Source organism: Nicotiana tabacum, chromosome 20 (assembly GCF_000715075.1).
Source record: "Nicotiana tabacum cultivar K326 chromosome 20, ASM71507v2, whole genome shotgun sequence".
In the NCBI taxonomy this organism is placed as follows: domain Eukaryota; kingdom Viridiplantae; phylum Streptophyta; class Magnoliopsida; order Solanales; family Solanaceae; genus Nicotiana; species Nicotiana tabacum.
Window position 1 is genome coordinate 138,895,130 of NC_134099.1, and position 25,472 is coordinate 138,920,601.

Below are 25,472 nucleotides of genomic sequence, written 5' to 3' on the forward strand. Positions count from 1 at the left end.
CAAACCTGTAAACCGAAAGATGAAAAAACTAAAACTGAAAATATATAATAAAAAAAAATATCGGGGGGAGGGGGGCAGGGGCGGGGGTGTGCGGAAAAACTAAAAAAATAGAAATTTGAAATTACAAAAAAAAAAGTAAAAAAAAAAAATTGCGGGGTTGGGGGGGGGGGCAGTTAGGGTAGGGAGGATGGTGGGGGTGGGTGGTGCAGAAAAACGATAAAACAGAAATTTAAAAATTACAAAAAAAAATGTATAAAATATTTTTTTTTGTGAGGGATGGGGTGGGGGTAGTAGGGGTGGGGTTTGGCGAGGTGGGGGAGGTGCAGGAAAACGAAAAAAACTGAAATTTGAAAGAAAAACTTTTTTGGAGAGAGGGGGTAGGGGTGGGTAGGCGTGGGGTGGGGTTGGGTGGGTGGGTGTGGGGGTATGGGGTGGGTTGGTGAAGGTGAGGAATAGGTTGGGAAGGCGGAGAAGGTGTTTTGAAAAATGTTTTCCCTTTTCTTGATAAGGAAAACATTTTCCTCCAATTAGAGGAAAATGAGTTCCTAAGGAAAATATTTTTAAAATATTTAAGCCAACTAAACATGAAAAAATTAGAAATCATTTTTCGGAAAATATTTTTCTTCGTACCAAACACAACCTTAGTCTTTGCTTTTTCATTGTTTTCCGGTACTGCAGTGAAGGCACTGAGCTCAAATTACTATGAGAATACATGCGCATAGACCGAGTCAACCATCACCAAAGTTGTCAAGAAAGCTATGGTGAATGACAAAACAGTTCCTGCTGCTCTTTTTAAGGATGCAATTCCATGATTGTTTCGTCAGAGTAAATTTTCCACTTCTCTGTTTTGCTCTATTTACACATATAATTTTTCGAAGGAGGGGATTCAGTTGAACTTTCTTATCTCAGAACCTGTGTGGCCAAGCTTCTGGAAAAAAAAGTAATTTTTTTGTCAAAAAATATTTTATGAAAAATTTAGGATGTTTGTGCTTTTGAACAGAAGCAGAAGTAATTTTTTTATTTTTGGGAGAAGCTATAAATTATAGTTTTTTTCAAGAAGTAGAAGCATAAGCAGAAACAGAAAATTAATTTTCAAGACAAAAATATCCTTACATTGAATTTACATTTTCCAAAGTATCCCTCATTTATTTTCTATTTTCCTTTTTTCATTTTACCATACATTTCGTCTCTTTGTTATTCTAGTATTATATTTTTATTCCCCTTCTCATATTTCTCTCTGGATATTCTCTCTAATATAAATAATTCTCTTCTTTTATATACTGATTTATAAAAGTATATTTTTAATTTATATTGATTGATGTATTTTGATAAAAATCCTCATGTAAACAATAAGTGATATACTATATGCCCAATATTATCGTTATAACTATATTTTATATTGATTAAAATATTTAAATTATATTTTTATTATAATAAATATTTAAATTTATTTATCTCTTTAAATAATATTATTTGCAAAACTTTTATGGTCTTTTTTTGTAATTTGATACTCAAAAGTGCTTTTTGACATGATTGTTCAAACACAATTTGCTTGCAAAAAGTACTACTCAATGAATTGGGGAAACACAAACCGCTACTTTGCAAAAGTACTTTTTTGAAGCATTTTTAAACAAAAATACTTTTAAAAATAAGCAGTTTTTTGCAGCTTAACCAAACAGGCTCTTTAACTTACGCCCTTGGCTGGAGTTGGAGGCGTTTATCACTTAAGCCAAGCTCGCTTGATAATCATCTAATTTTAGTTTGCCAAGGATGTATTTCTTTTTATTGTGATCATCTTATGCTATAGTTTTGCTTACGATGGACAAGAGATTACTAGTTATATACATAGTAACTAATTATATATGTATTATGTATATGAAAGAGTTGTGATGGTTCTGTGATGCTAAACTCAACAAGAAACATCAAAGCAGAGAAAAATGAACTTCCTAACATCTCATTGCACGCATTCTATGTAATATATTGGCGTTGTTAGGAAGCAAATCGAATATTGTGCCCTGGAGTTGTCTCTTGTGCTGATATTTTGGCACTTGCTGCTCGGGATGCTGTTGCACTTGTAAGTTCTATATATCAATAGCTAAACTATTCACTGCTAATTGCTAAAATCAGTGCTAATCTGCACTTGAAGCCTCAAGCTCGATAAGTCCTTCAATGGAGGAAGCTTCTAGAGAGGAGAAGAAGAGAGCGTTTTCAAAGACAAATGGAAACTTCTTTTTCATTATAGGTAATGTGCAGGTAGTTATATATAGCACTGCCACTAACCGACTAACTAATTAACTTAACCAATAAGACGCTGCCACATCATCCTGACTAAATGACTAAACTAACAATTATTGCTAACTAACGATGAACTAACAGACTAACAGTACAAACTAACAATACAAGTCATAATACTCCCCCTCAAGCCGGAGGGTGCAGAATATTTTGCACACCAAGCATGTCTAGAAGAAACAAGTGTTGAGCTTCACACAACTCTTTTTATGAGTAGATAAGCTAATTGGTCTCGAGTATTTAAATAGACTATCTTGTCAACACCATCTTTGATTTTATCTCGAATGAAGTGGCAGAAAATCTCTATATGCTTAGTGTGTTCATGGAAGATGGGATTGGCTGCTATTTGCATAGCAGATTTGCTGTCACTGAAGACTATATCAGGGACTTGAATGGTGTCACGACCCAAATCTACCATGTCATGATGACGCCTAACGTGGAACTAGGCAAACCGACTCTTTTACCAAAACAACCCGATAATCCAAAATAAAGATTTTTTTAAGCTATTAATTAATAAAACTTTATAATATAAGTCTGAATAACAAAGTGCAGAAAGAAAAGCCCGACATCGGGGTGTCACTGGTCATGAGCATATACTAATAAATAGTCCGATCAAAAACTAAGACTAATACAGTCTGAGAAAAACTACTAATAACAGCTAAAGAAAGATAGGAGGGAGAAGAGCAAGGCTGCGATCGCCATGCAACTACCTTGCTAACTCTAACAGATCCACAACGGATGAAAATCAACACTCGCTAGCACATCCAGCAACCCCTAGATCTGCACACAAGGTGCAGAGAGTAATTTGAGTATGCCAACTCAGTAAGTAATCAAAGTAAATAAAGACTGAGCAGTAGGAAGCACATAAATCCACATTATGAAATTTCAGTAAGTACAAACATGCTTTCAAATCAGTATGTGAGTCAAATCATCTCGTTTAAGGATCCAGTTTCGATAGAATCGTTTAAAATATCTTTCGACAGTTTTTCCAACAAAGTGATGAAACAGTGAGTAAAAATAATAAAAACATAAATAGCCCCTCGGGTAAAACATGAATTATAAACAGCCCCTCGGGCAAACCTCACAGTCACTCATATATAGCCCCTCGGGCAGACCTTACAATCGCTCGTAAACAGCCTCTCAAGCACAACATGAATCAAGAACAGCCTCTCGAGCAAAATATCATATCACTCACTCAGGGTACCCACACTCACTAGGGTGTACAGATTCCGAAGAGGCTCGCCCAAGCGCTATAACAAGCCACCTCGTGTCATAATCAATCGGGCCCTCGACCTCACATAATCATGAATCAGTAAAAATATGCTGCGGCGCGCAGCCCGATCCTATAATATCCTCACAAACAAGCCCCGGTCTCACTTAGTCATAAACCTCTCAAGCCACTCAGGCTATCAGTAAAATAGGGTGCTCAACCCAAAATGATATTTTATGCATTAAAACAGGATAATAAAGACTGAGTTATGAAATCAGTAAACACAACATGACTGAGTATAGATTTTAAATCAAACAGTGAGAGGATAATAAGAAAAGGCCTCTGAGGATCCAAACAGTTTTTGGCATGAGGCACAAATTTGCATTCAACCCAAATTTATAGGAGTTCTTTCTAAAACACAGAATATCATATAGTTTCAGTCAAATACGCAACTTAACAGTTGCTACGGGACGGACCAAGTCACATTCCCAATGATGCACGCCCATACGCCCATCACCTAGCAGGTGTGTCACCTTAAAATAGTAAAATAATGTGAAATCCGGGGTTTCATACCCTCATGACTAGATTCACAATCATTACTTACCTCAAACCGGTCAAATCCCTACTCCACGACGCCCTTGCCTCTGGAATCGGCCTCCAAACGTCCCGAATCTAACCAAAAGCAATACAATCAAGGAACCAATTCCTTACGAAAAACTATCAATTTATACCAAAAACTCGAAATTCACCCAAACCCGGCTCCTGGGCCCACATCTCAGAATCCGACAAAAATCAAAAAACCGGAAACTCCTTTTACTCACGAGTCTATACATAGCAAATTCATTAAAATCCGACATCAAATGGTTCCTCAAATCCCCAAATCAAACTCTAATCCCCTCAATTTCATCCCTAATTTTCACTAATTTCATGCTTAAACAACTGAAAATTACCATAATCACAAGTATTAAGCTCAAGTAACTTACCTCAATGTAAACCCCCTTGATTCCCTCTTCAAAACCCTCCAAAAAGCTCCAAGTCCGAATAAAAATGGTGAAAATAACTCAAATTTCACGAAGGGTCCAATTTATATCTTCTGCCCAGGCATTTCCGCACCTGCAGCCCTTTTCTTGCACCTGCACAACTGCTTTTGCGGTCCAAACAACCGCACCCACGGTTTTTACTTAAAGTTTCAAGACCACATTTGCGCCCCAAGCACCGCACCTGCGGGCCCGCAGATGCGTCAAACTCACCGCATCAGTGGCTCTTCTCTAAGCCCTCAAATTCCGCATCTGCGGCTTCCCTACCGCATCTGCAACCTGCGGTCCCCAATCCCTAGGTGCGGAAACATCAGAAGCAGCAGTTTCAGCTGCACAATTCCATTTCCAATTCCTCCGTTAACTACCTGAATTCATCTCGAGGCCCTCGGGACCTCAACCAAAAATACTAACAAGTCACATATCAACCTTCAAACTTAGTCGAATCTCCGGAACACTCAAAACAACATCAAAACACCCAAATACTCCCAGATTCAAGCCTAAGGATTTCCAAAATTCCAAATTCCGGAAACGATGTCGAAACCTACTAAATTACCTCCGAATGACCTGAAATTTTGCACACACGTCACAAATGATACTATGAACCTACTCCAACTCCTAGAATTCCATTCTGAACCCAATATCAAGATTTCCCTTGCTGGCCGAAAAACGCCAAATTTCTAATTTCGCCAATTCAAGCCTTATTCTACTACAGACCTCCAAATCATATTCCGAACACGCTCCTAAGTCTAATATCACCTCACGGAGCTAAACGAACCATCAAAATTCACATCCGATATCATTTACACACAAGTTAACATCCGGTTGACTTTTCCAACTTAAACTTCTAAATAGGAGACTAAGTGTCTCCTTCCACATCGAAACTACTCCGGACCCGAACCAACCGACACGATACGATGAAATACAGCTGAGGAATACATAAAGAAGTAGAAATAGGGGAAACGGGTCTATAATTTATGAAACGACCGGCCGGGTCGTTACAAATGGCAACTCCTAACTCTATAAATAGACCTAGCAACCAAGTCACCTCTACTACAGCTGAAGCCATGCTTCTATACTTAGCCTCAACAGACCTTCTGGACGCTGTCTGTTGTTTCTTGGATTTCCAAGATATCAAGGATTCTCCAAATTTGATCACATAACCTGTGACTGACCTGCATGTATTGGGGCATGTAGCCCAGTCTGAATCACACCAGCAACTCAACTTAGTTGCAACCCCATCTTTCAGCCATACACCTTGACCTGGAGCATTCTTTAAGTATCTTACCACTCGAAGTGAAGCTTCCCAGTGTGACCTCTTAGGATGTTGCATGAATTGACTCAAGCTTCGGATTGCATAACTAATGTCTAGCCTTGTAATTTTAACATGCATAAGCTTACCAATTAGATTTTGGTACAGAGTAGGAACCTGCAATGGCACATCTCCCACAATGCCAGTGGCCTTGTTATACTCTATTACAGTTAACTTCAGATTGGTTTCTAAACGGGTCATTGCAGGTTCATCTCCACTGAGGCCCATATTAGAGATTAGCTCAAGCACATACTTCCTTTGATCTTATATAATACCAGCTTTGGACCTAAGAACCTCAATTCCCAAGAAGTATTTGAGTTCCCCCAAATCTTTCAGCTTGAGTTTATGATGAAGCACCTGCTTGGCTTCAGTGATCAAATCCGCATTACTACATGTAATGAGTAGATCGTCTACATAGACCAAAATAACCACTATGCCACCTTTCTTCTTCAAGGTGAACAAAGAATAGTCATGACTATTTTGAGTAAAACCTGCATCAAGCAATGCCTTTGTCGACTTGATGTTACATTTCCTAGAGGCTTGCTTAAGCCTATATAGAGACTTAAGTAACCTGCAAACCTTCTACTCCTCATATATTCTAAAACCTTTAAGAAGTTCCATGTATACTTCTTCACAAATATCATCTTGCAAGAAATCATTGTACATATCCGTTTGGTATAAAGACCAACCTCTGGATACTGCTAGTGCTATTATTGATCTTACTGTGACCATCTTGACCACATGAGAGAATGTGACATGATAAACAAGTCCCTCTTGCTGAATATACCCCTTGGCAACCAATCTAGACTTGCATCTTTCAACTTCTCCATTGGCATGATACTTGATCGTATATATCCATTTTGAGCCTACAGTATTCTTTCCTGCAGATAGATCAACATTTTTCTAGGTGTGATTATCTCTAGAGCTTGGATTTCTTGCTGCATAGCTTGAATCCATCTAGTATCTTTGGCTTCTTGCTTGAAAGTCTGTGGTTCCACCAAAGTGGAAAATTTGGAAAAGTAGTTGTAGTAAGTTGGAGTGACATTATTATAGGAGAGATATTTTGCCAAAGGATATTTGTTGGAAACTTTGCTTGGTGTGATGTAATCTTTCATCCAAATAGGCTCTTTGGACTCCCTAGCAGACCTTCTAACATATGCTGGTGGTGCTATTGTTTCTACTGCTTGTAAGGTATTCTCTTGTGTAAGTGTAACGACCTGACCAGTCGTTTTACTTTCTAGAACCCTATTCCCCTAAATAAGACTCCTTGTATGTAATTTTACTATTTTATGACTTGCGAGGATGGTTAGTTTGGATTTGGAAGAGTTTGGGTTGAATCAAAACACTTGGTTCCATGGTTTGGCTTTAAAAGGCTAAGTTTGACTTTGGTCAATGCTTTGAGTAAACGACCTTGGAATCAGGATTTGACGGTTCCAATCGGTTTATATGGTGATTTTGGACTTGGGCATATATTCAGATCGGGTTTTGGATGTCCCAGGAGCATTTCAGCACCTAATAGTGAAAGTTGGCTCTTTGGAGGTTTTTAAGTTTTTTAAATTTGGTTTGAAGTAGGATTTGGTGTTATCAAGGTCCAATTGGGATTCTGAGTTTGGAAATAGTTTTGTATGGTGATTTAAGACTTGCACGCAAAATTTGGTATTGTTCCGAGTAGTTTAAGTATATTTCGGCGCGTTGGGAGTAAGTTAGAAGAACTTGAAGTTCACATTTTGATTCAATTGGTTTGGAGTGTGATGCTTAGTTTTGTTGATGTTTTATGCATTCCGAGGGTTCGAGCGAGTTCGTTTTATGATTTCAAACTTGTTGGCAAGCTCGGGCGGGGCCCCGAGGGCCGCAGGTGTTAATCGGACGAGGCTTGAACCAAGTTTGGACTTGGAGTAGTAGTTGAAGCTTCCAGCTTCTGGTGTAATCGCACCTGCGCTTGGCCAGCCGCAGGTGCGAGCTCGCAGAAGAGAGCCCTTAACTGTAGAAGTGGCCCGATGTGGGCTGCCCAGTAAGCACAAAAGTGAGCGAGGTACTGCACTTGCGGAGATGCAGGTGCGAAGGAGGCCATCACAGAAGTGGACTAAGGTCATAGGTGCGGCGCACGTGCCGTAGGAGCGGTCTGATGAATGTTCCAAAGAGGGGAATGATGTTACACCTCATGTTTTCATACGTGGAAGTACGCCATAAATAAATTGATGGAAGCTCGGGAAATGAGATGTCACATCCCGTATTTTCGTATCATCGTAAATTAATCGACGTAAGTTTGGGAATGAGATAATTTTGAAGTTATAAGTATTATGCTATTGCAAGCAAGTGATAAATAAATTCGTGAAGGTGAAAGGGTAAGCAAATCGATGAAAATGAATTTTATCGAAGTTTGTCATTTTGAGATAAAATACGGTCCGGACTATAAATACTCAGTATTTATGGACTAGTGCCATATAGGGTGCAAACATAGCCATGATAGTAAGGTGTATAAAGTGTATTAAAAGTGAGTAGTATTTTAAGTAAATTAAAATAATTCTTAATTATGTGAATTTTTGGTGGAAAATTAACCATGTAATTAAGGATATGAGTGGATAAAATTTGGATAGGCTTAAACCCACCAAAACGTGGCAGCAACCCACGTCTTAAGTGATAACTATTAAATTACAAAACAATGTGTCATATTTGGAGGGAATTGTTGGCCAAGTAAGCCACAAAGAGGGCCCCATAAGCTTACAAACTTAAGAGACTTTCTTACCTTATCAATATTGTATATAAAATTGCTAACCAATGGATGAGGGCTCAAAGTTTTTGTTTAAAACTTCATGACATGTCCAAAACTTGAGAATTGGCATTTTGAGCTTCTTTGGACTTTAGACATTCAAGTAGTAATTTGATAATGATTTCCTATTGCAAAGGTTACAAAACAAAGAGAATTCATAACATCTACAAGAATTCCAACGTTAGCAACCAAAATTCCAACGAGATTTCTTAGCACATTAGCAACGTAAAATTTTGCGATTCTAAGGGAGTACAGTGCAACCTTCTCCAAGAATATCATACGGATTTTTTCCTACTCCAGGTATGTTAAGGCTATCCCTTCTTTCCTTTTGGCATGATCCATACGATGCAAACGAAATGAGAAAATGCACAACTTTCGTAAATGACTCTATTTATAGAAATACTAGAGATGCTTATGTTCTTGATTTCCCATGTGTCATATTATTCTATCATCTGTTCATGGGTCTCAAAAATACGTAAGTTGGTAAAGTTTATTTCATGATATTAATCAGAGGTATAATGGTCTTATGACGTACCGAGAGATTTGATTAACGTATTTCGTATGCATTTCATGCATTTATACATGCACATTGACCCATGACTAGATGGCGTTATATACGCGTATATTATATGTATATGGGATATGGGAAAAGGTTACGGCGTTATATACGCACCACCACCTGATCAGCTGGTATACGTTGATGATTTTGCCCACAGTGGCTGAGATGATATGATAGGATGCCCTCAGAGGCCTGATGATGTTATGAAATATGTACCTATGCACGACATGACATTCATACGCATATGCATGATACTATAATTATTGCATGATTTATAGAGTTATCCAGACTTACAAGTTGAGTCATTTACTCTATATTTCTTCCAGGTTTGTTATGTACTTATTTATGTGCCTTACATACTCAGTACATTATTCGTACTGACGTCCCTTTTGCTTGGGGATGCTGCATTTCATGCCTGCAAGTCTCGATAGATAGGCCGAGAGCCTTCCAAGTACGCTATTAGCTTAGCAGAAAATGTTGGTGCGCTCTATTCGCTTCGGAGTTGCTGTTTGGTTAGTATGATTTAAACTTTTATTGTATGGTATGGCGGGATTCTGTACCGACCTTTATGAAAAATTATGTATTCTTAGAGGCTTGTAGACAGATGTCATGTACGTAAAAGATTGTATGGCCTTGTCGGCCTATGTTCAGTATATGAATGGTTATTTTGGTCTTATAGGCCCGTATGTCTTATGTATAACTTGGTATCACATGTTGTATTCTACTTATATCACGGCAACCTTCTGGCTTGGTTATCTATGATAGTATGACATGAAAAGATATGTTATGTTGGTACTCGGTTGAGTAAGGTACTGGGTGCCTGTCGCGGCCCATTGGTTTGGGTTGTGACAAAAGTGGTATCAGAGCAGTTCTGTCCTAGGGATTCTACAAGCCGCGTCTAATAGAGTCTTGTTTATAGGTGTGTAGTGCACCACACTTATAAGCAGGAGGCTATAGGGCATTTAGGATTGTCACTCTTTCTTCTTATTCTAGATCGTGTGGTAAAGCTCAGTTGTAAGAACTCAATTTCCTAAACTCTATCTTATTCGTAATTCAACGATGCCTAAATTCAGAAAGATGGTCAGTAGGAGATATAGTTGTGGAAATGTTGAGTCAGAGGAACTCGATTTTGCATTATGCTTATGATAAGTAAATGTGAGATCTTCAGCAGACCATGCGTGTACTGAAAGGTGTAAGGTTCTTGACAAGGTGTTTTAAGGCAAGAATACTTATCCACTCTTAAGGTAAAAAAGAATAACAGAATCGGAAGGTAGACACAAGTTTCAACAAGTAAAAGAATCAAGATGAAGAAGGGTACGAGGTACCCAGTTAATAAAGATTATCATTAGTTACCATTCAGGAAGGGAGATATAAGCATTTTGAGTTACCTTTAATAGTGACAGATGTACCTACAATCAGCGACACCGATCTCAGTTATGCCCTATGGGAGCTAACATATATAGTTTAAGAGAAGGATGAGATATCAGGATCCGGCTAGGGTTAGAGTAACCCAAAATATGGTATGGATTGGTAAAGTTAGTTGACATTTCCGAAGGATAGTGCAAACGTTGTAATGGATCTCCTTGTGAGACACTTAGATGGTGCACTCTAAAATAGTACAGCTAGATATGAGTGCTACAAAGATAGACACTGGAAGCCTGGAAAGGATAAATATTATCTTAGTATGACTTCCATCCCTAGTAAAGAGATAATGCTAGGCAACCCGAAAAGCTAGTGGATGGAGCAAAGGGGAGCTAAAAGCAAAAGAATATCTTGTTAAAGTTTTCAGAATAAAGTGATAGACATAAATGTTAGCAGGAAATACGAAGAGAGATAATGAAGCATTAAGAGTAAAATTTGATACATGGATGACAACAGTAGGTCAAAAAGATGACAGTATTACAGAGTCTATAGTCAAGTGAAGGAAAATACGAGAGGTGACAGGCCTTGAGACAACAAAAAGATATAGGCCATAAAGTCATATCCTCATTGCGAGAAATAAGTCAGTGACTCCAACGCGACTATCGAAAGAAAAAGTTAGACCCCAGGATAATAAAAATCATTATGGGCTGGTGAACAAGATAAACTACACATAAATTAGGGGCTGAGTGAGGTTATAATGGTCGACATCATGAGAATTTTAGATTTCGTTCCGACGATAACATAATGAACAACAGAAGAAGATTCATGAAAAATTCAGAGAATGATCATTCAGGAAGACACTTCCCTAAAGCAAGCATTGTGAGCAAAAGTTAAGCTTAAGGGACTGTATGTGCCAGTTACACTAAGTGTCACCCTCACGAGTAAGGAAATTTTGTTATCCTTAGTATAAAAGGATTATCGCAAGGTGAGTAAGGGTCATCGATGATGTGAAAGGATGCGAAAGATGAAGAGGTAAAACATCTATAGGTAGGTCATCGTAGATCCAACTCTTAGTACTCCCCTAAAGGGGGGGACTATGGAATGATAATGGAATTAGGTCAGAGTTAAGCGGTTCTAGTAATTATGGAATGGTAAAAGAAGAATGCGATAAAAATGAGAGAGGGATGATATTGCAGTTATTCAAAGCCTACAGATATGCTAAGATTCCAGAACATTATGCAAACACGACGTCAAGGAAAGGAAGTAAGGGTTACTGCCCGGGATGTTATGGATAAATAAGGAGGAGCCAGTGCGAAAAGTGAGTTAAGACAAAGGAAATAAACTAAGAAAGATTACGCAAAACATTGATATGAGAATGAGTCAACGAGTAGTTAGTAGTTGATTCATGAAGGGCCTAGTTATGGCTAGACAAGAGGATACAGACAAATCAATAGATCGTGCAAGATAAATAGAATGAACACCAACATAGGGAATTTAGTCTCACAAATTTGACATCATGACCTTGAGAAATATTAAGATAGAAGCTGGGGTAGTAAAGGTACCGTATAAGGGTTACAAAGATAAAAGGGAGTGCCACTGGGAAAACAATCAAAATATCAGCCCAAAAGTAACCCCATGAGCACAAGGTCGTGGAGGTAAGTAACTACGGATAAGTATAGGCAAGGAAGGACATCAGGAGGCCCGTTGAGTATACAATGTAATGAGCTCACAACTTTAAAAGAGTCAGAGGGTCCTCCCTAAGTACTACCATAAAAGGCTAGCTAAAGAAAATAAGGAAGAAGGCTTCAACCTAAACTCAATGGCCTAAAGAGGAAATGGTCCCGTAATAACAGTCTTACAATAACATTGTATGCACTCCATAAGAAAGTGCCACCTACCACGGCTAATGAGCGGGAAGTAAAACCAAAAGTGATATTCGAGACCATATGATTTGCACAAAAAATTTGGGCATGAGTAAGAACTAAGATAAGCAAAGTATGCACGTAATAAGGGGGCAAAAAGACCAGGAAAAGCAATTGCTTACATTTTAAGAAATCTAAAATGGAACCAAAGGAATTATTCGATTAATGATCGGCTATAGAAGAGTCCTGTATCAGTCAAAAGAAGAATTTGGGTCCAAGTCATGGACAAAGGATTGAATCATTACAAGATTGTATCATGGTTTTCCATAGCATCCATGAAAGGCTAAAGTAATAACTAAATTTCATGAGCCGCATATCAGAAGATAGCTTAAGCCTACATAAAGGCTGATTAGAAGGAAAAGGAAACTAAAGAGTTACATTAACCAAGCGAATCATGAGTCTGATTATTGCCCCGGACAATTATAGAAATCGTATTGAGAACATTGTAGAATCATTCTTAAATAGCAGAGGTATAAGAAAGATAGTACAGTAGCCATATTTTATAATGGCTCTACAATGAAGCCAACTGAAGAGTACTAGCTTCATAAGAAGTCAGTATGAAGCTTCCACCGGATTGTGTATGCACCAAAGGTGCAAACCATTAAAATAGAGCTTCAGGTTGTGGAGGTAAATTATACCTATGTGGAAGGAAGTTTATGAAAGAGATAGAAGAATGCGAGGCAATATTTTAAGGTAAGTAAGGAAAAGGTGACCAATGTACACGATACTCAAATGCAGAAGGCTATGAATAGTCCATACTGTGGATAAGAGGCTAGAAGCACAAGGATTCAGTATCCAGGAATGATAGCAGCGTCGCCAGTGACATACCTTCCAGCCTATGGTTTCTAAGTACCAAAATGTCTAATTAGAAAGTAAAAGAAGAGTTGGAGACGATGTGATGTCTCGATGTTCTAAAAAAACATAAGGAAATCGGTCACAAGCTAAAGTATGATAGAATGACAAGGTTTTAGAAAGACAGGAGTAAGGACAAGAAAAGGGAAAGTGAGGAGGTGACGAAAATGGATAAGTCCTCAGGATTAAGCTCGTGAAAACAAGGGAGATGATGGTTCCTCTAAGTTATAGAAAAATCAATATAGCCTGAATGAACTCAAAGGAGTCTAAGAATAGCAACATTTATAAGAGATGGAATGCTACCCTGGTAGTAGAATGATGGTGTAATTTTGATAAGTAAAAGATGACGTTTGGGCCTTTGATTGAGTAATGAATTGAAGAGGATTTCACAAATTTTACCGGATTAAAATACCCACACAAGGTGAATCACATTGGGATACTATGAAATACGATTATGGAAGCATGGTATCACCCTTAGGCGGATCAGTCTAATCATTTTAGATGTTCTCCGATAAGACGTGAGCCCTAGCGGTCGTGTTACATAAGAGCTCAAGTTATCAATGGTAGATCGTAGATCAATATTGAGGTGAATCAACAAGGAATGGATAAAAGTTATAAAGTATGAGATGAGATTAGGCCATCAGTTTTAAGGATAAGCAACGAGAGTAACCTGGAGTTGGTAGCAGACCTCAATAACGATAAATCAAAGTAAGAGTTATGGTATAGTATGACCTACTTAGATGTAGTAAAGCTAATGACACCCAGAGAGACATCTTGGCATAATTTAGTATATATTCACAAAGTAAAGCCTAGAGACTGGCTAAAAGCTAGAGGAAAGAGGAGAGAAAAGTCGCATAGGTGCACATAATAGAAAGAAATAGTACAGGCTGCATGACAGAAGGTAGCAACAGTTACGAGATTGGGAGAATTCCGACCATAAGTCATGGTGTGAGAAAGAGGCCTAAAAGGGGAAGTGCCCTGGCCTTTGGAATTATTCATGGAACAGTTGCCTAGATGGCAAGGAGAGTACTAAAGTATTCAGAAGCATAAGTCATGAAAATAATAAGTGCATCAGTCAACATTTGAGGACGAATGTTCCAAATGGGGGAATGATGTTACACCCCATGTTTTCGTACGTGGAAGTATGCCATAAATAAATTGATGGAAGCTTGGGAAATGAGATGTTACATCCTGCATTTTCATACATTAAAGTTTCATCGTAATTAATCGACGTAATTTGGGAATGAGATTATTTTGAGGTTATAAGTATTATGCTATTGCAAGCAAGTGATAAGTAAATTCCTAAAGGTGAAAGGGTAAGAAAATTGATGAAAATGAATTTCGTCGAAGTTTGTCATTTTGAGATAAAATACGGTCCAAACTATAAACACCCAGTATTTATGGACTAGTGCTATATAGGGTGCCACATGGCCATGATAGTAAGGTGTATAAAGTGTATTAAAATTGAGTAGTATTTTAAGTAAATTGAAATAATTCTTAATTATGTGAATTTTTAATGGAAAATTAATCATGTAATTAAGGAAATTGGTGGATAAAATTTGGATAGGCTTAAAAACCAAAGCGTGACAGCAACCCACGTCTTAAGTGATGACTATTAAATTACAAAATAATGTGTCATATTTGGAGGGAACTATTGGCCAAGTAAGACACAAAGAGGGCCCCATAAGCTTACAAACTTAATAGACTTTCTTACCTTATCAATATTGTATATAAAATTGCTAACCAATGGATGAGAGCTCAAAGTTTTTGTTTAAAACTTCATGACATGTCCAGAACTTGAGAATTGGCATTTTTGGCTTCTTTGAACTTTAGACATTCAAGTAGTAATTTGATAATGATTTCTTATTGCAAAGGTTACAAAACAAAGAGAATTCATAACATCTACAAGAATTCCAATGTTAGCAACCAAAATTCCAACGAGATTTCTTAGCACATTAGCAACGTAAGATTTTGCGATTCTAAGGGAGTACGGTGTAACCTTCTCCAAGAATATTATACGGATTTTTACCTACTCTAGGTATGTTGAGGCTATCCATTCTTTCCTTTTGGCATGATCTATACGATATAAACGAAACGAGCAAATGCACAATTTCCATAAATGACTCTATTCATAGAAATACTAGAGATGCTTATGTTCTTGATTCCCATGTGTCATATTATTCTATTATCTGTTCATGGATCTCAGAAAATATGTAAGTTGATAAAGTTTATTTGATGATTTATCCGACAGGCATATTATTTTTATGACATTCCGAGAAATCTTATTAACGTGTTTCATATTCATTTCATGCATTTATACATGCACATTGACCTATGACTAGATGGCGTTATATACGCGTATATATATGTATATATATATATATATGTATATGGGATAGATCGGGCTGCACGCCGCAGCAATATATATATATATATGTATGTATGTATGTATGTATATATATATATGTATGTATGTATATGGGATATGAGAAAAGGTTACGGCGTTATATACGCACCATCACCTGATCAGTTGGTATACGTTGATGATTTTACCCACAGTGGCTGAGATGATATGATGGGATTCCCGCAGAGGCCTGATGATGTTGTCACGACCCCGGTTTGCCCTCCGTGAACCATCGTGAAGGCACCTAGTCTCTACGACTAGGTAAGCCTAAATTGTGGAAGAAAACCAAATTAGCGTAAATAAAACTATTTAAAACAGAAATAATATAATAAAACTACGTTTTAAAGTGCCGCTCGACATAAAAAATTTAATTCTCAAATCTAATATATATATCTCCCAAAACCCGGAAACCCATGAATCACAAGCTAAGGATCACTGCACAGTACTCTAACTCTAGAATATCTATCAAGGAAAAGAAATACAGAAGGGCAAATGTTTAAAAGCTATAATAGAAAGGGACTCCTTGATCTGTGAACGCAGCAGATATACCTCGAAGTCGCTGGAGTAGTCGCCTCGCCTCAAGGGTGATAGGATTGAGTTGCAGTACCTGAATCTTCACATGAAAAAGATGCGTAGAAGGGGCATGAATACACCACAACGGTACTCAGTAAGTGCCAAGCCTAACCTTTGTGAGGTAGTGACGAGGAAGGTCATGGCCCTACTGAGATAAAAATAAAGAATATAAGACATGACAGTATAAGATAAGCAATACAGTTGAAAACTAACGATAAGAATTTAATACAGGAAAACAAGGAATTCAATAACTAAAACAGAGGAAAAAACAATCACAAGGAAATAACCGGGGATCTCTCAGTATCCCGAGGATCTCTTCGTACCCTCAATATATACCAAGGATCTTCTGGTATCCTGAGGATCTCTCGGTATCCTCAATGTATGCTATAGATCTCTTGGTATCCCGAGGATCTCTTGGTATCCCGAGGATCTCTTGGTATCCTCAATATATGCTAGGGATCTCTTGGTATCTCGAGGATCTCTTGGTATCCTTAATGTATGATAGGGATCTCTTGGTATTCTCAATGTATGATAGGGATCTCTTGGTATCCCGATGATCTCTCGGTATCCACAATATATGCTAGGGATATCTTGGTATCCGAGGATATATGTGCTGGGAATCTCTTGGTATCTCACACTTCAGCTTAAATCGTAAATGCGTACAGGGGATCTCCCAGGATGCCGTTCCGTAGTCCCAAAGTAAAACACACAACAATGGCACAATGAATACTCAAATAAACTCAACTTCATAACAAGGTAACACAGACAATTCTAACTTAGCATGTTTCACGTAATACAAATAAGGCAGTTAAAACAAATAAAGCAATTAAGTCAATTAGACATGCTTCTCTACCTAACAGCATGTTTAAAGGTGCAAGTAGAATAAATAGAAAGGGAAAACACAATTAAAGTTACTTAATGAAAACCGGATTTTCAACAATTAGCACAAGTATGCACTCGTCACCTCACGTACAACGCATTTCAATTATCACAATACCAATCCTAAGGGGAAATTCCCCCACACAAGGTTAGACAAGCTACTTACCTCGAACCAGCTCAATAATAAACCCCACACCACGTTCTTGCCATAAATACTCGACTCCAAATAGCCCAAATCTATTCAATTCAATTGCATAATGTAAATAACACTTCAAGTGATTGATTCTATAATTAAATTCTAAGCTAACACGCAAAACCATAGGTGATGACAGTTCTGGCAAATTTCAAGGAAGCATGGCTCGCTTGTTAGGCTTAATCTTAAGCTTTTCTTAAAATATTTAGTCAATTAGTCTTATTAAGGAACTTCTTAGAAAAGCTGCGAAGACGGGACTAGTTTCAAGAAGAATCCTAAATCGGAAGCTTAATTCGAAAGACGAGAGTAGGCTCGAGAAATTAGGTAAAATGACCAAAACGCCCCTCGGGCCTACATCTCGGAATCAGGTAAAATTTACATTTCCAAAATCCTCACACTCTTACGTATCTAACCATACTAAAATTATCCCAATCCAATGTCAAATCCCCAATCAAAACTCAAATTCTTGGTCTAAGAACTTTCCCTCAATTTTCATACAAATTCCGAAATTAAATGATGGATTCATGTTTAGATTAATGGGTTACAAGCAAAAAGGAGTAAGGAATCATTACCCCGGAATCGTTACCCAATTGATATCTCTGAAAATCCCTCAAAATCTCGCTCAAATCCGAGCTCCCAAACTCTAGCTTTGATAAAAATGGCTAAACCCTCGACTTTGAAATTTTATATCTGCCCAAGTAAATCCTTCTTCGCGAACACGGAAGGACCCTCGTGTTCGCGAAGCACAACTTTGCTTGGCCTATATTTCCTTCATCGCGAACGCGATGCCCCTATCGCAAACGCGATAGAAAACTTCTCCCTCCTACGCGAACGCGGGACCCTCTTCGCGAACGTGTAGGCATACGACCTCTCAGCTTCGTGAATGCGGGACAACGTTAAGCTTCCACCAGCCCCAGCTCCTCTTCGCGAATGCGAAGCGTTAAGCTTCCACCAGCCCCAGCTCCTCTTCGTGAACGCGAGACCCCACTCACAAATGCGAAGAAGGAAACCAGAACTGGAGATTTGCTACATTTTCTGAAATCCTCTAAGTCCAAAAATGACCCGTTGAGCATCCGAAACACACCCGAGGCCCCTGGGACCTCAACCAAACCTGCCAACCAATCCTAAAACATCATTCAAACTTGTTCCAACCTTCGAAACACTCAAAACAACATCAAAACACCTATTTTTCATCGAATTCAAGCCTAAGAATTCCAAAAACTCTAAAAATACGCTTTCAATCAAAAAGTCTATCAAACCTCGTCCGAATGATCTGAAATTTTACACACACGTCACATTAAACACTATGGAACTACTCCAACTTCAGTAATTCCATTTCTACTCACGGATCAAAATCTCACTATCGAATCGGAAACTTCAAAAATTCAACTTTCGGCATTTCAAGCCTAAATTAGCTACGGACCTCCAAAACACAATCTGAACACGCCCCTAAGCCCAAAATCACCCAACAGAGCTAACATAACCATTAGATTTCCATTCTTAGGCCGTCTTCACACTGTTCCGACTACGACCAACTTTCCAACACTTAATCTCTCATTTAGGGACTAAGTGTCCCAAAACTCTCCGAAACTCAAAACTGAACATCCCAACAAATCAAAATAGCAGAAATAAACTTGGGGAAAACAGTTAGTGGGGGATCGGGGTGTAAATTCTTAAAACAATCGGCTGGGTCATCACATCCTCCTACACTTAAACATTTGTTCGTCCTCGAATGAGCATAAAGACATACCTGAAGTGGTAAAAAGATGAGGGTAATGGTTGCGCATATCCTGCTTGGTCTCCCAGGTCGCCTCCTCGACCGGCTGACCCCGCCACTAAACCTTTACTGCAACAATGTTCTTTGACCTTAGCTTTCTAACCTGCCTGTCTAATATTGCCACTGGCCTCAACATAAGATAGATCTTTGTCCAGCTGGACTGAACTAAAATCCAACATGTGCGACGGATCACCATGATACCTCTGGAGCATCGAAACATAAAATACCGGATGAACTCCTGCCAAACTAGGAGGTAAGGCAAGCTCATAAACAACCTCCTCAACACGCCTCAATATCTCAAAAGGGCCAATAAACCTCGAAATCAACTTCCCTTTCTTCCCAAATCTCATAACGCCCTTCATAGGTGAAACCCGAAGCAGAACCCGCTAACCATATAGGAAACATCACAAATCTTCCGGTCTGCGTAACTCTTCTGTCTGGGCTGGACTGTACGGAGTCTATCTTGAATCACCTTAACCTTCTCCAAAGCATCCTAAACCAAGTCTGTGACCAATAATCTAGCCTCACCCGGCTCAAACCAACCCACCGGGGATCTACACCGTCTCCCATATAAAGCTTCATATGGTGCCATCTGAATGATGGACTGATAACTGTTGTTGTAAGCAAACTCCGCCAATGGCAAGAACTGATCCCAAGACCCTCCAAACTCGATCACACACGCACATAACATATCCTCAAGAATCTGAATAGTACGCTCGGACTGTCCGTCCGTCTGAAGGTGAAATGATGTACTCAACTCCACCCGAGTACCCAGCTCATGCTGAACGGCCCTCCAAAACCATGATGTGAACTAAGTACCTCTATTTGAAATGATGGACACTGGAATACCATGCAGACGAACAATCTCCTGAATATAAATCTCCACCAACCGCTCCAAAGAATAAGTAGTACACACAGAAATGAAATGAGCGGACTTGGTCAGCCGATCCACAATCACCCAAATAGCGTCAAACTTTCCCAAAGTCTGTGGGAGCCCAACTACAAAGTCCATGGTAATCCGCTCTCACTTCCACTCCAGAATCTCTATCTGCTGAAGTAACCCACCCGGTCTCTAGTGCTCATACTTTACCTGCTGACAGTTGAGGCACCAAGCTACAAATCCAACTATATCCTTCTTCATCCACCTCCACTAGTAGTGCTGCCTCAAATCCTGATACATCTTCGCGACACTCGAATGGATGGAATACCGCGAACTATGGGCCTCTAGGATTAACTCTCAAAGCCCATCGACATTGGATACACAAATCCGACCCTGCATCCTCAATACCCCATCATCACCAATAGTCACATCTCTGGCATCACCGTGTTGAACCTTGTCCTTGAGGACAAGCAAATGAGGGTCATCATACTAACGCTCCTTAATACGATCAAATAAGGAAGACCTAGAAACCATGCAAGCTAGAACCCGACTGGGCTCCGAAAGATCCAATCTCATAAACTAGCTGGCTAAGGCCTGAACATCTATCGCCATAGGCCTCTCCGATGCTGGTAAATAAGCCAAACTCCCTAAACTCTCTGCCCGATGACTCAAAGCATCGGACACCATATTGGCCTTGCCCGAGTGATACAAAATAGTGATGCCATAGTCCTTTAGCAACTCTAACCGCTTCCTCTGGCGCAAATTTAGATCCTTTTTCTTGAACAGGTACTACAAGCTCTGATGGTCAGTATAAATCTCACAGGGAACCCCGTATAAATAATGGCGCCAAATCTTTGTGGCGTGAACAATGGCATCTAACTCAAGGTCGTGAATATGGTAGTTCTTTTTATGTATCTTCAACTATCTAGATGCGTAGGCAATTATCCTACCGTCTTGCATCAACACCGCTCCGAGGCCAATCCTCAAGGCATCACAATAGACCATATAAGACCCCGAACCTGTAGGTAATATCAAAATTGGAGCTGTAGTCTAAGCTGTCTTGAGCTTCTGAAAGTTCGCCTCACACTCCTCTGTCCACTAAAACGGAGCACCCTTCTGGGTCAACCTGGTCATAGGGGCTGCAATCGATGAAAACCCCTCCACAAAACGACGGTAGTAACCCACTAGGCTAAGGAAACTGCAAATATCGGTAGCTGAGGATGGTCTGGGCCAACTCTGCACAACCTCTATCTTCTTCGGATCCACCTGAATATCTTCACTCGATACCACGTGGCCTAAGAATGCCACTGAATCCAACCAAAACTCATATTTCGAGAACTTAACATATAACTTCTTCTCTCTCAGAGTCTCAAGCATAGTCCTCAGGTGCTACTCATGATCTTCCCGACTCCGGGAATACACTAGAATATCATCAATAAAGAAAATGACGAACGAGTCAAGATACGGTCGGAACACACTGTGCATCAAATGTATAAAGGTTGCTGGGGCATTGGTCAGCCCAAATAACATAACAAGGAACTCGTAATGACCATACTGAGTCCTGAAAGCAATCTTCGAGATATCCGGCTCCCTAATCTTCATTGATGGTAACCTGAGCGCAAATCAATCTTAGAAAACACCCATGCGCCCTGAAGCTGGTCAAACAGATCATCAATACGAGGCAAAGGATAAAGGTTCTTCACTGTAACCTTGCTTAACTGGCGATAATCAATACACATACGTATAGAACCAACCTTTTTCTTCACAAACAAGATAGGAGCACCCCAAGGTGATACACTTGGCTGAATAAAACCCTTGTCAAGCATTTCTTGTAATTGATCCTTCAACTCCTTCAACTTAGGAGGAGCCATACGATACGGAGGAATATAAATGGGCTGAGTGCCTGGTAACAGATCAATGCCAAAATCAATATCTCTATCAGGTGACATGCCTGGAAGATCAGCTGGAAACACATCTGGAAAATCCCGTACTACTGGGACTGAATCAACTGAAGGGGTATCAATACTGACATCTCTCACATAAGCTAAATACGCGTCACACCCCTTCTCAACCATATGCTGAGCTTTAAGAAAAGAAATAACTCTACTGGGAGTGTAATCTAAAGTACCCCTCCACTCAACATGCGGTACACCTGGAACAGCCATTGTCACGGTTTTGGCGTAACAATCAAGAATAGCATAATGGAGCGACAACCAGTCCATGCCCAAGATAATGCAAAATTCACCATGCTGAGCAACAATAAATTGCCTCTGGTCCCAAAACCACTAAGAACAACCAAACACGACTGATAAACGTGATCCATAATAAGAGAATCTCCCACAGAAGTAGAAACATTAACATGGGAACTCAAAGAATCACGAGATACACCCAAATGCGTGGAAATATAAGAAGACACATAAGAATAAGTGGAACCTTGATCGAATAAAACTGATACATCTCTGTGACAAACCAGTATAATACCTATGATGACAGAATCAGAGGCAACAACCTCGATACGGGCATGAAGGGCATAGTATCGGGCCTGGCCTCCCCCTCTAGGGCGAACTCTGCATCCTCAACCTCCACCTCTGGCTGGCTGAGTAGGTGGGGTAGCAACTAGAGCTGTAACCATAGCCTGAGAACTCTATGAGGCATGCTGTGGCTGAGAAGTCTTTGGAGGTGCACTCCTCCCAAGTCTAGGGCAATCCCTAAGCACATGGAATGTGTCACCACACTCAAAACAAGTTCTGGGAGGATGTGGTGGCTGTGACTATCTCGGGCCAAGTCTGCTGGACTGACCTTTGAAAGTACTCCGTGCAGGAGGCGCACTAGATGCCGGTGGTGCATAATAAGGCTCCTGAGGCCTAGGAGGAGCTGGAATACCATTGGCTGCTAGAAGAGCTGAATGAATAGGGTGACTCATATAACCCCTACCATGACGACCTGCTGCTGGGGCACGGGCACCAGAGAAATGGCCCAACTCTCGAGAACTCTTGGCCTCCCTCTCCCTAACATGCATACCCTCAATCCTCCTAGCAATTCTCACCACCTGTTGATAAGAAATATCCATCTCCAACTCACGAGCTATGCTAGACCTGATGTTGGGAATAAGGCCCTCAATAAACCGACGAACCCTCTTATGAATAGTAGAAACCAAGGCTGCTGCATGCCTAGCCAAACTAGTGTAACAAACAACATACTCTGAGACAGTCATAGCACCCTGGCGCGAATGCTCAAACTCTGTGCGCCATGCGTCCCTAAGGCTCTAAGAAACATACTCTTTCATGAACAGATCTGAAAACTAAGTCCAAGTCCATGAATCAGCCTCATCTAGACTGTCTAACTCATAGGTGCGCCACCACTCATAGGCGGCTCCTCAAAGCTGGAAGGTAGTGAAGGAAACCCCGCTCGATCCTGATATACCCATGGTACGGAGAATGCGGTAACTCTCATCTAGAAATCCTAGAGAATCCTCCGATTCTAGACCGCTGAATATAGGAGGCTTGTACCTCTTGAACCTCTCAAGCCTCAGCTGCTCCTCCTCGGAAGCCGCTGCCCTGCCCTTTGGCTGAACTGGCACTGCAGGCGGTGCATGAATAATCTCAGAGACCTGCTTAACATGCACTCACTTCTTAGGAGTACGGGCGATAGGAGTTTGTGCTCCTCCCCCGGCCTGAGATGTAGCTGCAGCAAGGGAAAGCAACCCTGCCTGAGCCAGAGTGGTGTACATGCTCATGAACTATGCCAGAGTCTCCTAAGAGCTGGAGTGATAGTAGCAGTAGGCATGTCAGGTGCCTAGACTACGACTGGAACTACTATTGGTACCTCAGTAGCAGCTTACGCAAGTGCTCTGGCTGCACCACGTGTGCGTCCTTGGCCTCTACCCCGACCTCTGGCGGCTGCAGTTAGGGGTGTTGGTGCCTGATCATCTCAAGTAGCAAGTGTTCTCACCATCTGTGAGAGAATAGAAGACAGAAGTTTAGAATTGTAAGGTCAAAATATCGCACGACAAAGAAATCAAGTGAAGTGGAATTTCCCTAGTAGTTACATAGCCTCTCGTAGATAAGTATAGACGTCTCCGTACCGATCAGCGAGACTCTAATGAACCGACTTGTGATTCATGACTTTTATGAACCTAGAGCTTTGATACCAACTTGTCACGAACCCAGTTCGCCCTCCGTGAACCATAATGATGACACCTAGTCTCTACGACTAGGTAAGCCTAAATTGCGGAAGAAAACCAAATTTGCAGAAATAAAATAATTTAAAACAGAAATAATATAATAAAACAACGTTTTAAAAGTGCCGCTCGGCATACAAAATATAACTCTCAAATCTAATAAATATCTCTACCAAAATTTGGAAACTCATGAATCGCAAGCTAAGGATCACTACACAGTACTCTAACTCTAGAATATTTAACAAGAAAAAGAAATACAGAAGGGCAAATGTTTAAAATCTAGAATAGAAAGGGACTCCTCGGTCTGCAGACGCGGCAGATATACCTCAAAGTCGCTGGAGTAGTCGCCACGCCTCAAGGGTGATAGGACTGAGTCGCAGTACCTGAATCTGCACATGAAAAACATGCACAGAAGGGGCATGAGTACACCACAACGGTACTCAGTAAGTGCCAAGCCTAACCTCGGTAGGGTAGTGACGAGGAAGGTCAGGGCCCTACTGAGATAAAAATAAAGAATATAAGACATGACAATATAAGATAAGAAATACAATTGAAAACTAATGATAACAATTTATTACAGGAAAACAAGGAATTTAATAACTGAAAAAGAGGAAAAAACAATCACACAGAAATAACCGGGGATCTCTCAGTATCTCGAGGATCTCTTAGTACCCTCAATATATACCAGGGATCTCTTGGTATCCCGATGATCTCTCGGTATCCTCAATGTATGCTAGGGATATCTTGGTATCCTGAGGATCTCTTGGTATCCTCAATGTATGAGGATCTCGTGAAATCCTCAATATATGCTAGGGATATCTTGGTATCCCGAGGATCTCTTGGTATCCTCAATGTATGATAGGGATCTCTTTGTATCCCGAGGATCTCTTGGTATACTCAATGTCTGATAGGGATCACTTGGTATCTCGAGGATCTCTCGGTATCCTCAATATATGCTAGGGATATCTTGGTATCCCGAGGATCTCTTGGTATCCTCAATATACGTATTGGAGATCTCTCGGTATCCCGCACTTCAGCTCAAATCGTAAATGCGTACATGGGATCTCCCAGGATGCCGTCCCGTAGTCCCAAAGTAAAACACACAACAATGACACAAGGAATACTCAAATAAACTCAACTTCATAACAAGGTAACACAGACAATTCTAACCTAGCATGCTTTACATAATACAAATAAGGCAGTTAAAGCAAATAAAGCAATTAAGTCAATTAAACATGCTTCTCTAACTAACAACAGGTTTAAAGGTGCAAGTAGA

At 40.0% G+C, this 25,472-nt stretch overlaps 1 pseudogene; it reads left to right on the forward strand.

Moving 5' to 3' along the window:
* The first annotated feature begins 584 nt into the window (after positions 1 to 584).
* The window catches only part of LOC142174562 (peroxidase 64-like), a 114,843-nt pseudogene continuing 89,955 nt past the window's right edge, over positions 585 to 25,472 (forward strand).